Consider the following 14,642-nt stretch of genomic DNA (forward strand, 5'->3'; position numbering starts at 1 on the left):
AAAAGGGGGGTTACCATATATGTCTGTTAGTTTTGTAATGCATAGGTTTTGGAGTATGTGACAAGAGGGGAGCGGTGGGTCGGACGAAAGAGACTTTACCTATGTTTTTGGAGACATTGTGGAAGAGAAGGTGTTGTAGAGTAGGGAGCGGGAGGGTTTACGAAAAATCGGTCCATTGGCTCGCTGAAGGGGTATTCATATGTTGTAGGAAGGGTGGGAAAGGCGGTGGTGACGATGGAGTAGTGTTGAGGGAGGTAGTGTTATGGGGAGGGGGCAATAAGGCTGAAAAGGTTTTAATAAGGGAGGATGGGGTGGTTGATGTTGGGGGTTTGGGGGGGTAGAGGTGATGAAGTTGAGCGTGCTGGGAGAGTGGAAATGTTTCTTAAGGATTGGTGTTGGCTACGTACTAGTAGGCATTGATGAGGGGGTAGTTGTTGCAGTGTTCGACCCGTGGTCAAAGGAGAGCCTGGGGTCAGGGAATCGGGGGTTTACATCGTTGGGGCTTTTTGATAAAGGGGCAAGCCTCTTTGCCCCTAATAGTGGAGATAACTTTTCATTGCTGGCCATGGTAACCCTGGATTATTTGGGATAAGACAGTCCACCCCTCAGGGTCCCCTTGAGGGGTAAGGGCTAGATAACAATCAGGGGAATACCGTGCCCATGGCTCCCTCAGGCCGTTCAGGACTGGCACAAAGTCAGCCTTTCATCCTTTCAGCACGGCTCTCACACCTTAGGAGGTGGATAGTAGAAGGGGTTTGGTGAAGGGACAGAAACAAAAGGTGGGATGGAAAATAATGACCATGAAAAATTAGTTGAGTCGAGGGCTGAGTCCCAAAGGGTTTGGGGGAGTTCCCCATCATTGGGTCCCAGTCTCCGCCTCCTAAGCCCCCCCACGACAACAACGGGCAAGGGATTGGGGGGGGGGGGGTATAAAAAGAATCTTACGTAGAAAAAAAAGATAAATCATAAGATCTAAAGACAAATATAACGTAAAAGGAGAAAAAATAAATAAAATATATAAACACATTTATTTATTCTACTTACTGAAAACTTTCTGCTGCGTCAAATCAAAGGTCATTAGCGGCGTATTCAAAATATAGTGATAGCGTAAGAAAGATTTTTGGTTTACTAAGGCGATGCTTAGATGGTCAGAACAGACAAATGTGTCAGGCATCAAAGGTTACACAGCATTATGGTAAAGTACTGTGACGGAAAGAGTAAATATGACTTAACGATTTGGATAAGTGGACAGGAAGGGATGGAGAAAAGAACACCATCACCACCACTATCATCACCTCCTCACGATGGTTAATTTAATCATCACCGTGATAACAAGAAGCGGGGAGTAAATTAGAAGTTCATAGCCAAATGAAAAAAAAACACTGAATGTAGATAGACACCGAGTTGAAAATTGTTAACTGTTGAACTCGTGTACGCTGTAACAAAATTGTTTAATAATGATAACCTTACGCCAACGCTCATACAACGTTGAAAGCACCGCTTCTCGTCCGATCAGCGAAGTTAAGTCGGGTTTGGTTAGTACTTGGATGGGTGACCGCTTAGGAACTCCAGATGTAGATGGCAACACTTATCCTTTTTCTTGGAGTATTTTTAAAATTATATTGTGCACGGCAAAGTAGGCTTACACCAATAAAAAGGTGGAGACAAAAAAAAATCAATTCATTGTTTGTGGTTGTATCAATAATTTTTTATAATCGTCATATTAGATCTAATTGATTTTTAGTGTCTCTATGACACTTTAAATAATAGCGATATCAATATCATTTATTGATTTTTTTCTACCGTGTCAACATCTAAGGTCATATAGCACTATGATAAAATATGGCGAAAAGGAGCTAACGATTAGGATAAGTGGACAGAATAAGGGGATGAAAAAGAGAAGGAAAATGAAAGGAGGGCAGGAAAAGACCATGCAAAATTAGTTGAGGCGAGAGCTGAGGACCAAGGTAGGTTAAGGTTAATGGTTAAAAGCAAGAGAAATGTGCTAGACATCTAAGGTCATGTAGCACTATAGTTAATGTTTGGGAAGGGGGGTTGAGTTAGTGTTTAGTTGTCTAAGCTGGGCAAAGGAATTGGGAGTGAAAGGGTTAGGGTCGGGTGTGGTAAGGAGTTAGATTAGATGAAGGATATGTATGCGTTTGAGGAAAGAGAATAGGTTGTTGAAGCAGAAAGTGTGGGATTCTGAAAGGATGTCTGATAGGTTGGGAGGTCGGTGAAGGGAGGATAGATGGGGAAAGCAGAGGTACGGGTTTTTTCATATCGTGGGCGCGATAATTGGATGTGATGGATTGAAAGGTGAACATTACAGAAGGAACATAAGGGTGGATCAGATTGGACATCAGATAGGAGTGTGTTAGACGGGTGTGGCCAATGCGTAAGCGGGCGAGAGCAGTTCCCAACGTCTGTTCCGATGAAATGGAGTTGACCAGGAGGAGATTGATAGTTTTACAGAAGGGAATTTATTAGTGCGGGGGCTTGACCAAAAAGTTTCCCATCGTTTATACAAGAAGGTTTTAAAGTGTGGGTAATAACCCGTGGCTGGGATATGTGAGAAGCGTGGTGGTATGATGTGGACATAGAGGCGTGGCGTGCTAGTGTATCTGCCTGTTCATTGCGGGGATTCAACATGGCTGGGCACCAGCAAAATTTGATTGTTTTATGGCGTGTGGACAGGTAGAAAAAACCAGTTCTGGATCTTACAAACAAGGGGGTTTGGTGGTGTGTATTGACTTTATGAGAGTTAATGAGTTACGGGAGTCAGTAAATTGTAAAAGGAAGAGGGAAAGTGAGTATATGGTTTTAGAGCAAAAAGGAGTGCTTTACAATTCTGTAGTAAGGACACGGATCAGGGGGAAAGGGAGTATTTGAAAGTACGAGTTGGGAAGATTACTGCAAAACCAGCACCGGAGGTGGATTTGGAGCCATCAGTATATAATGAATATAGAGGAATGAGTGGAGCCCATGGTCGAGGAAATGTGTGAGAAGGACAGTAGGAGGGATATTTGTTTTTGGGGGTCGGGAAAACAGAAGAGCAAATATGGGGGTGAGGTATGAGCCATGGAGGGACGGAAGGACAGAGAATGGGAGAGGTTGGAGAGGGGGGAAAAGGGGGAATGTGAGAGGAGGGTATCCATGCGTGTTGAGAAAGGAGTAGGTAATCGTGGAGATGAAGCTAAGGTAAGAAGTGGGGGTTTGTGGGATATTTATTTTAGTGAGGGAAAATTTGGGGGGAATCGAACATAGCATGGGAGAGAGAGAAGGGCACGACGTCGAGATAGAGATGGTATGCGTGATTCAGTGTACAGGCTCTCAACTGGGGAGGAGCGAAAGGCGCCTAGTGCTAAGCGAAGACCACAGTGATGGTTTGTATCAAGATGGGCAAGGAGAGAATTTGAGGCAGAGGAGTAGATATGGCATCCATAATCAAGAGTGGAGAGGATCAAAGTAACATGAAGATAAAGGGAGAGTTTTGCGATCTGAGCCCCATGATATATGGGAGAGAGTTTTTAAGATTCAAAGAGGGCGGAGAGTTTTTCTTTAATGTGTAGAATAGGGTCTCGCCAGGACATTTTGGAGTCAAAAATGACACCTAGGAATTTGCCAGAGGAACGGCATTGGAGTGGAGTGCCATATAAGAAGAGTGGGGGTAGAGGACCTGCACGTGAGTGAGAGAAAAGAATGGAGAAAGATTTAGAGGTAGAAAAGCGGAAGCCGTGGTTTGGCCCAGGAAGTACTGATGAGATTGCAGATTGAAGAAATTGGTAGAGATTGGTATGGATGTGCCAGGGGCATAGATGGTTAAATCACAACATAAGTGATGACGGGCTCCTGGTGGTAAAACTGAGACAATATCATTAACAGCAAGAAGGAATAAAGTGGTACTGAGCACACTGCCTGGGGACACCTTCGATTTGGGAAAGAAAGATGATGTGGCAGAGGCGATTTTAACTGGAAAGTGCGTTGGAGAGGAAGGACTTTATGAAGACCCCCATGTTTCTACGTATGCCTAGAGAGGACAATTGTTGGAGGATATGGTCCGCCATGTCGTATCATATGTTTTTTCTAGATCAAAAAAAATAGCTAGTACAGATTCATGGCGTGCAAATGCAGATGTAATATATGTCTCAAAATGAGCAAGGGGGTCAGCTGTGCTTCTGGCACGGCGAAAACCGAATTGGGAAGGAGAGAGAAGATTGTGAGATTCAAGAACCACATTAAGGGAAGTTCACCATTCGTTCTAATAGTTTGCACAAGCAGTAGTTAGTGCGATGGGGCGATAGTCTTGAGGAAGGGTACCCGATTTATTGGGTTTCAGGAAGGGAAGGAATAAGAGCTTCTCCCCAATTAGAAGGGAAATTTTCCTGTTTGTCCAAATGTGGTTGTAAATTTTAAGAGGAAGGATAAGGAGGAAGATGGGAGTTGCCGGAGCATACGGTAGTGAATACCGTCAGGGCCTTCATGAGTGTTACGGCACGATTGTAGGGCAGCAATGAGTTCAGAGGAAGAAAATGGGGCATTATAGGATCATCAGAGGATGGGTAAAGATAATGGGGGTACGTTCTCTGGTGGTCTTAATAGAAGAGAAGTGTGAAGATAGGTGAGAACCACTACTGACCTGGCTGAAATAATCACCAGTTCATTAGCAACTTGGAGGGGATCAGAAATGAGGGTTTTTCGAATAGGAGGACGGGGGCAGGATGGGGGATGTTTGCCTGATAGTTTATGGATTCGGCGCCAAACATTTGAGATAGATGTAGAGGATGTAATTGATGAAACATAATTTCGCCAGCTATTTATTTTACTATCCGGGATTGTACGACGGAGATTGGCAGATGCTTTTTTAAAAGGGAGATAAGGGTGATATTTGATTGGAGTACCTCTCTTGTAGCGGTAACTTTTCCAGGCTGCACGTTTTAAGCGAAGTGCTTTAGTGCAATCAAAATTTCCACCATGGAACACATTTGGGGGTATATGGTTTTGAGGTTCGGGGGATAGCTGTATGTGCAGCTCTTAAGACTGTATTTGTGAAATACTGTATCATTTCTGAAATGGAAGTGAGGGAGGATGGAGGGGTATGAATAGCAGAGAGTGAAGTGAAAGTATGCCAGTCAGCTCTATCAAAACACCAGCGTGGGGAGTTAGGAGTGGTACGTATGAAGTAGGAGAAAGGAGAACTGGAAGTGGTCACTATAGGGAAATGGTCTAAGACTGACCAGTGGAAATCTAAATGAAGGAAGGGGGGCATAGAGCGGGTCAATGCATGAAAAAAAATTGCGTGCGTGTATCAGTGTGTGGGGCGATCTGAATTTAGTATAGTAAGGTCAGCTGTGGAGAGGAAGGCTCTAGAGATCGGCCTCGGGAGTTTGTGATAGAACACCCCCTAGAGTGTGGCGGCAGTTAAAGTCACCAATATGAGGAAAGGTGTTTAAGTTGGGGAAAATTTGATTTTCAAAAGCAACAAAGTCAATGGGGTGGGATGGGGAGAAGTAGATGATATCACTGTGATCCAACGATGAAGGAAGATACGGATAACTGGCAAGGGGGCATTGGTTGAAAGGGAGGGTGACATAAGGTGTTTTTGATTGATAAGTATGGATGAGACATAAAGGGAATGTGGGGATGAGACAAAATGATAATGGGATTGGTATTGGAGGGTGTGTTAGAAAAAGGGCCTTGAAGGCATACAATAGATGGATATAAGAGGAAAGGATATGACGAAGGTCAGGTCTGTGGGAGCGGAAACCGCGAATATTCCAATGAAGGATAGTTATACTTTTCTGATTTGAGGGGGAAGCAGTAGTGGGTGGGAAAAGGACTGTGAGGTCTGAAGAGTTGGGAGAGGTGTGGGAGTTGGTGTTCTACTAGGAGGGGTATTAGGAGATGGAGGGTCTGAGGAAGGGGATACTTGTGACATAAGGGATTCACGTGTGTATCCAGGAGGGAGTGGAAGGATAGAGGGATGGTGGGAGGGATAATGTGGGCGGGGTTGGGGTTGGGGTCGGGGGATGGGTTGTGTTGGGAGGGGGTAAGGATTGGGTGTAGGGGGGATATCGTTTGGAGGAGGAGGATATCAGCAGTTACTTGGAGTGTGGAAGGAGCAGGAGTTGTAAGATTTGGGGGGGTTTAGTGTCAGTTTTCATTAGGTAATCTTGAATATTTTCAATGGTTTCTTCTAAGGATGGTTTTGGGGGTTTTGGGGGATATAGGATTTTGTGAGGGGGGGAAGAGAGGACTGGTGTCTCAAGCAAAGGAGTAAGGGAAGGTGGAGGTGATTGGTGTGGTAGGGGAAGAGGGGGGAACGTTTGTTTGTCTGTTAAGGGTAGTGCGAGGAGGGAGAGGGGAAAGGGGTTGGGGTTGTGGTGGTGATTGGGAAAAATCTGTAGTAGAGATTGGAGTGTTGGATTTAGGATGGCAAAAGAGTTTGACTGGGAAGGTAGGAGGTAGAAGAGGGAGGTTTAGATGTAGGGGGGTGGGTTTAGGAGAATTGGTAGAATGAGCAGTATTTCTGGAGTAAGGAGTAAGAGAGAAACCACGTCGACGTGCTTCTTGTCTGGGGTTCACGTAGTGTGAGTCCAAGTTGAATTGAGAGTTGCTACCTCAGACTCAAATTGTAGGTGGGGCAGCCCCTATAAAATACATTTTGGGGGCCGCCACAGTTGGCACATGTGCGTGATTGTGCAGGGCAGTTAGATCGGGTATGGCCAGGTTTGGGGACATAGTGGGCATTTGGCTGTGGAACGGCAATGTTTTGGGTGGGTGTCCTAGACGCCAACAATTTTGGCACTGGGCGTGGAGGAGGTTGGTATGGACGAAACAGGGAGGGATTCTCCTCCTATATAGACGTTAAAGGGAAAGGGCATGTCTACGAAAGGTAATTTTGGGTATGTTAGTGGGTTTCTTTCGATTACCTCTGGGGGGGAAAGGAGTAGCATTGTACTGACGTTGCATCATAGTCTGTGAGACAGGCAAGTAGGTCTTCTCCACAATCTGACCAATCTTTGTCATAGATTGGGGAATTTGCTGGGGAGATTGAAAAATGTTTGGTGCAAGTATTGAGGGTTTGGGTGGGGGTTTTGCAAGGATGGGGTTACCATATATGTCTGTTAGTTTTGTTTAATGCTATAGCTTGGTTTCGGATGTTACTGTGACAAGACGGGAGCGGTCGGGTCGGCTACGGAAAGAGACTTTACCTACTGGGTTTTTGGAGACATTTTTGGAAGAGAAGGGTGTTGTCAGAGTAGGGGGCTGTGGGAGGGATCACGAAAAACGGTCCCATTTGGCTGCGCTGAAGAGGGTATCAATATTGTTGTAGGATAGGGGTAGTCGAAGGGGGGGTGCATGACGAGGAGTAGTGTGAGGGAGATAGTGTTTTGGGGAGGTGGGCAATAAGGCTGTAGGGTATTAATAAGGGAGGATGGGGTGGTTGATGTTTGGGGGTTTTGGGGGGAGAGGTGATGAAGTTTAGCGTGCTGGAGAGCGGAAATGTTCCTTAAGGATTGGTTGTTTGGGTACTGTACTAGTAGGCATTGATGAGGGGTAGTTGTTTCAGTGTTCGGAGCCCTGGTCAAAGGGAGCCTGGGTCAGGGGATCGGATGAGTTTACATCTTTGGGGGTGTTTGATAAAGGGGGCAAGCCTCATTGCCCCTAATAGTGGAGATAAATTTTCATTTTTGGCCATGGTAAGGGCCCGGATTATGTTGGGGTAAAAACAGTCCACCCTCAGGGTCCCTTGAGGGGTAAGGGCTAGATAACAATCAGGGGGAAAACCGTGCCCATGGCTCCCTCAGGCCGTTCAGGACTGGCACAAAGTCAGCCTTTCATCCTTTCAGCACGGCTCTACACCTTAGGAGGTGGATAGTAGAAGGGTTGGTGAAGGGACAGAAACGAAAGGTGGGAAGGAAAATAAAGACCATGCAAAATTAGTTGAGTCGAGGGCTGAGTCCCAAGGTTTGGGGGGTTCCCATCATTGGGTCCAGTCTCCGCCTCCTAAGCCCCCCCGACAACAAAGGGCAAGGGATTGGGGGGGGACCAAGGTAGGAGAGATCCTCTACCTTGGGGCGGCCTATGCCCATGCCCCCCGGGCAACAGGGAAGGGATTGGGGAGGGAGGCGAGATCAGTAAATATAATTATAATAGCAATAATGAATGTCTATGAAAGACATATCAATATTTTTATTTTTTGACTGATAATTTTCTGCCGCGTTAACATCTAAGGTCATTAGCGGCGTATTCAAAAATAAGCGACAGCGTGAGGCTTGGGGACAAAGCCCCCTAGGTAAATAAATGCTATACATCAAAGGTCAGTGACACTAAGGAAAAGTAGAGTAGCGAAAGGGATTTTGGAATGAGTTCATGATTAGGTTAACGTTACATGTGAACAGTACTAGAGGGTAGTATGTCGTGAAAAGGACTAGAGGAGAGCTGGTGGAAAAATAAATAAGGTAAAGGTTGTTAGAAAAAGGGGAAGGAGTTTAACGGAGTAGGGAGCATTATGACAGAGCAAGGGATTGAGAAAATTCATTTAGTAACCCATAAAAATTATATAGTAATCATAATGCATCACTGTGGTGTATTTTGTAGACGACTTTATTATCTAGATTGTTATTAATCTATTGGTTTTTTCCTTCAACGCTCATGACTGATTTATTTATTACTGAAAAGTTCAGCTGCGTAACATCTAAGTTTATTAGCGGCGATAGGGTAGGGCTTGGGAGTAAAGAACCAGGTAAGAGTTTTTTTTTTTTCAGTAAGGCGACGTTTGTGGACTTTCAGAATGGTTAAAACAGACAAATATACCAGACATCAAAGATCACACAGCATTATGGTAAAGTATTGTTGCGAAAAGGGTAAATGCAAGTTACCAATTTGAATAAGTGGACAGAAGAGGAAGAAAAAAAAAAAAAAGAAGTGGAAGAAAAGACCTGAATTTTTATTGAGGGGCTTAGGTCCAAGGTAGGGGAGATCCTTACATTGGGTCTGTCTCCGCCTCCTAAGCACCCCCCTCCCCCCTCCCTCACCACGGCAACAACGAGCAAGGGATCGGGGGAATAACTGACTGAAATGTTGAAAATAAAACTCATTCATCCAACAAAGTTTATTTCATATGGTAAGAAAAAAAATGTACCTGTAGGAAAAGAAAGAACGAGAAGACACTGAAAATAATCGTTTGTCCAATCAGCGAAGTTGAGGGAGAGGAAAATACAGAATGCGGAGAAAAGAAAAACCATAAAAAAGTTTTATTCCTCTTTCTCGGAATAAGGGCTCAACAACCAACAGAAAACAGAAAAAATAGTCAATATACAGTTACATGGATTATTTTGAGGATTATTTTGAGGCGAAGTTTTACTAATTTAAAGTGACAGAAAATGACAACTTACCATGAATCAGTCAAATATACATGTCATTGTTTTCATGGTTTATAGAAAGAAAAATCGTGAAAAATCGTATCTAAAAAATAATATTAGTATAAAAAATCCAAGGGCGATTACCATTATTATTGACCGTATTACCTTATAATGCTGGCACCGAGGAGAAAAACTGTCATTAAGTAAAATATATAGAACATTAAATTAAAATTTACTTCTTGGGGGGGGGGTAGGAAATTAAGTTCATACCTGCATAAACGAAAGATAACAAGTAGTATAGATATTTTTCGCAGCCATCCAAGACATATGGCAAGTAAAATCCATGCAAACATGCCTTAACTTTCATCATAGTTCATCAGTTACTTCTTACAGTACACTAAATAACTACTAAGGACTTTCAACAAAGTTTCTCTCGAAAGTTACAGTTTTCATGCGGCATGCCATTGAGAGAGAGAACTCAATCTAGGAATCTGATTGTACCATGAGATTTAACAACTGGCAAATATGTAAAAAAAAAAAAAAAAAAAAAAAAAGGCATTTTCCAAGACTACTGTTTTGTGAAGAAACTACAGAATAATTGTTAAAGTATATTTATGATATATATATATTTTTTTTTTTTTTTTTTTTTTTTTTTTTAGATATTTGGGCGAAAGAAAAAAGGAATTTGCATAAATATCAAAGGCACACGGATACAAATATTGATAAATATATCTTGTAGCATATGCACCTGCAAATATGTATGTAGTTAAAGGTTAAAACAAACAAATGTGATTGACATCAGAGGTTACATAGCATTTGTTGTAAAGTATTGTGGCGAAGAGGGTAAAATTGAGTGAACGATTAGAATAGAATGTGTCAGATGTCAAAGTTTGTGGAGCGCTATAGGATAGTGTGTTAGAGAAAAGGGTAAAGAGAGGAGAGTAAATGGAGGGTGGGTTGTAAAAGGGGAAAGGGTTAAGGATACAGGGCGATTAGATCAATTGGAGAGTATCCATGTCTGGGGAAGGGAGAGTAACACAATGAGGAAAACTGCTAAAGGGCCATTATGAAAGAATCAGTGGGTAATATGGGTTGAAAATGATAGTTGGAGAAGTAGGAGAATCCAAGGAATGAGATCAGGGAACAGGGGAAGGTGATGAAGTATCAAGCAGAATGCCAGGAGAAGGATCGGTAGGAGGACATATAAGAGTCAAAGTGAGGTGGCAATAACGGGGAAAGAAGAGGGAATGGTGTACATGGAAGAGAGGAGGGGGTGTGCGTTAGTTTGGGGAAGAGTGAGGGGGAATTTGGGGAGGATGGATACTAACAAGTATTTGAAGTAAAGGGGGAGTAGGACTAGAGAGTTTGGAAGGTGGATGGGGGAGAGGAGCATTCTTTTGGGGTTTATGTTTAAGAAGTTTTGGATACCTTCAGGAGTTTTGGGAAAGGGAAAATAAAGTGGGTGTATGACAGGATGTGGAAGATGGAGTGGAATAATGAGATTCCCTGGTGCCACAGGGAAGTAAGGAGGAGGGGTAAACTTTAGGGAAGTGGTGGAGACTGGAGTATCTGGGATTTAGACTTGGAAAAGAATTTGACTAGAGTGAGAGGGAGTAAAGGTTGGATGGTTCTGGGTTGAGGGAAGAGATATTAAGACACCTTGAGAAGGAGTAGAGTAGAGAGGGGAGTGGAGCGAAGTAGTTTTGGAATAGTAGGAGAGAAAATTCTCATCGGTGCTTCCTGTCTACCCTTACGTATAGCGAAGCCTATTTTGGGACTGTGTGAACTTTTAAAATAGATCATAGAAGCCACCAAGTGGCATACGTGTGACTGAGAAGAGCAATTGAAAGATCATGATGGATTTTTGGCACAGAGGGCTGTGGGCTGTGGAGCAACAGTGTTTGGCTGGGTGACCAAATCCTCGGATAGGACTCTCCCAATATAAACTTCATGGGGGAGGTCACGTCTACAAACGCTAATCTTGGCAATATTGGTGTAGGACATATGCTGGCCTCTGGGAGGAATAGTGTAGTGGAATGTCACTGCATTACAGTCGACTATGCAGGCGAGCAGATCGTTTTGCCAGTCTGACCAGTCCTTGTTCTAAAAAACAATCAGTAGGGGAGATTGGAATAGTTCCAGTGCAAGTATTAAGTGTGGTTACGCAGGAATAGTTTTGCCGGCGAGATCAGCCTGGGTAGAGAGTGTACGAGCTTGCGACTCGGATGTAATTGTGACAGGGCGTTGAACGATCGGAACGACTGCGAAAGGGAACTTTCCCTAGTTGTTTTTAAGAGTAAGGGCCGAGTTAAAAGGGTTACTCAAAAGAGCTTTGCAGAGGTGGAAGCAGTAGAAGAACGATGGTCGGAGGACGACAAGTAGATGAAGAACAGGAATAAGAGAAGAGGGGGTAGACAATGAAGAAGACTGCAGTAGGTGTCTCTCTTTGGTTCTAAAGAGAGTTCATACCATAATGCTCCTCGGTATGGAAATAATGACAAGACATTTCTTTTTAACTATATACAAGTGAGTACAACATGAAGAATAAAATACAGAAATCAGTCAGCACTTTTTGAGTTGCCATGGTAGAGTTTTCGTAAAATTATATTGGTTTTCATTCATTATGGGAGTGAGCGTTCTTACCCAGGTAATGCCATTTATACACATCTTCCGATTGCAGTAAAAGGTTTTTTAATTGGCTATATGTGAGCATATTTATTCAACTTCATTCAACTTTACAGGATTTATCTTCAAACTCATAATATTCATTGCTAACAAAGCCATATTACATGTTCAAAGTTTATATACACACACACGCTATCGACAATATGCAAAAATGAAGAAATGAACCGAGACACCGTGTGTTTCACAGGAAAAGTTTCCAAATATTTCTAGACTCAAAAATTAAAATAATCTCCATGTTCATGTTTTTTTTTTAAGCTCTATATACAGAATGATCTAGAGAGATATTAATGCATTTCCGTTGTATAATATAAGCATGGCTGGTATTAAAAAAAAAAAAAGTGGGGCAACAGTAACGAATTTCAGGTTTGAAACAATGACATAAATTAGCACAACGCATTGCCGAAATAGTGAACACTCTCCCATGTGTTAGAAAAAAATCCAATGCGTTGGTACTCTCCTTACGCTACTAAAGACAGCTATAGAAATGGAAGACATAATTTTCACAGAATGACTATTAGTAAACCTGAAAAAAAAAAAAAACATTAGCTGTTGGGCGGCACTTTATGCATGTCTGTCATCATCTCGTTTTCTGATATCCATCCATCTAAATCTGTTTTTTCTTCTTGTTCTCCATTTTCTGTAGGCTCGGCAGACAGCGCTCTGAAAGGACAAAGAAGATTTTGCAGAGAGACATCCGCAATAGGAAATACTAATCCACCCCAGGAATAAATGAAAGGAAAAGGGGAAGACCTATGACCTACATTGCCTAAACATACAATTACTTCACCCATGAATTAATATATGCACCCATATCCCAATAACTAAAAACCCCATCCCCTAAAGATAAAAGCATAAAGGTGGGCACACGTGAAGGGACGTATAGCCATCGCCTACAGATTCTATAGGTTGTCACTACTTGTGTGGGGGAAAGATTTAAAAAGCTATTCATTCGTGACCCCAGAGGGCCTCGAACTCCAAAACACGATAGTAGCACTTTTTTCCCTTTTAGCCCACTGAGCCATAAGCACACAGATTCCTATTTTTTTCCCCCACTCCCCTAAAGTACGTAGCTGCTATAGGCGTTAAACAAATATATTATACACCTTAGAGAACGCAAAACCCGCTACAGGCGTTAAAAATATATATTACACACCTTAGAGAACGCAACCTGTTATAGGCGTTACCAAAAAGTTTTAGTTTCAACAACCACTTCTACCGCCTAGAACGTGGCACCCAAAGGTGCACGAGGTGCCACCAACCGTGCTGGCACTACTCGCAAGCACCTTGTGCGAGACAAGCGGAGACACTCCTCAACCCTGGCAGAATCAATCAAGCTGCCCGAGGGGCGAGGCACCCTTAGGCGCGCCCAAGGCGCCACTACCCACATCATGCATTGCGAGACGAACATAATGTCCCCCACGAGGAGCGGGCGGAGACGCTCCTCGCCGTACCAGAAATCCCTCAAGCTGCACAGAGCCTTGTTCACTTTGCCGCACGGGGTATACCTCACCTATGCTGCCACGGCCCACACCCACGCATGGTGAGGTGCAGGCAGACACTCCACGCCATGGCAAGTGTCCATGATCCGCCAAGGTCAGCCTATCCCTAGAGAACCCTACCACCACCCCCCGCACTGCGCTACTAATCAAGCCCCGGAGTAGGAGGGGGAGAAAAGGATGGAAATAAGTACTCCAGTACAGGAATACTCACCTATAAATCCTGGACGACAGCGTGGCAGCCACTGTAAAAACAAGAAAAAAAATTATGGCGTTAAATAGAGGCACCCTTGGGGATGGTAATCAGCCTACCCCATGAATGCTGAAAGTAATAAATACAAAAGGAGTGATATTCTTAAGAACGAAAATTTCCAAGTAATAGAAATGGACAGCCCCTTTTTAAGAGTCAAAAGACAGCCCCTTTTCAAGAGTCAAAAGACAGCCCTTTCAAGAGTCAAAAGACAGCCTTTTTAAGAGTCAAAAGACAGCCCTTTTCAAGAGTCAAAAGACAGCCCCTTTTCAAGAGTCAAAAAACAGCCCTTTTCAAGAGTCAAAAGACAGCCCTTTTCAAGAGTCAAAAGACAGCCCTTTTCAAGAGTCAAAAGACAGCCCCTTTTTAAGATCAAAAGACAGCCCTTTTCAAGAGTCAAAGACAGCCCCTTTTCAAGAGTCAAAAGACAGCCCTTTTCAAGAGTCAAAAGACAGCCCTTTTCAAGAGTCAAAAGACAGCCCTTTCAAGAGTCAAAAGACAGCCCTTTTCAAGAGTCAAAAGACAGCCCTTTTTAAGAGTCAAAAGACATCAGTTTGTTATCTGGGGGAAAAAATAGAAAAAAAACAAAAAGTAAATAAACACAAAAAAAAAAAAAAAATGAAATAAATTGAACGTGAAATTTAAAATTGGGGGGTTTTAAAAGCAGTTTCGTTTGCATTTCATATTCGATATCATGAACATCAACATGAAGTATCAGTTTGATTATAGAAAACTTGAATGATCAGTATATCATTTAACTGAATTTGAACAATGTCTAAATCAAGAAATAACACTGAGATACATCAAGCATTAGTTATAGATAATCTAATATTAATCTAATGTTTG

Source organism: Penaeus monodon, chromosome 3 (assembly GCF_015228065.2).
Source record: "Penaeus monodon isolate SGIC_2016 chromosome 3, NSTDA_Pmon_1, whole genome shotgun sequence".
Lineage (NCBI taxonomy): Eukaryota > Metazoa > Arthropoda > Malacostraca > Decapoda > Penaeidae > Penaeus > Penaeus monodon.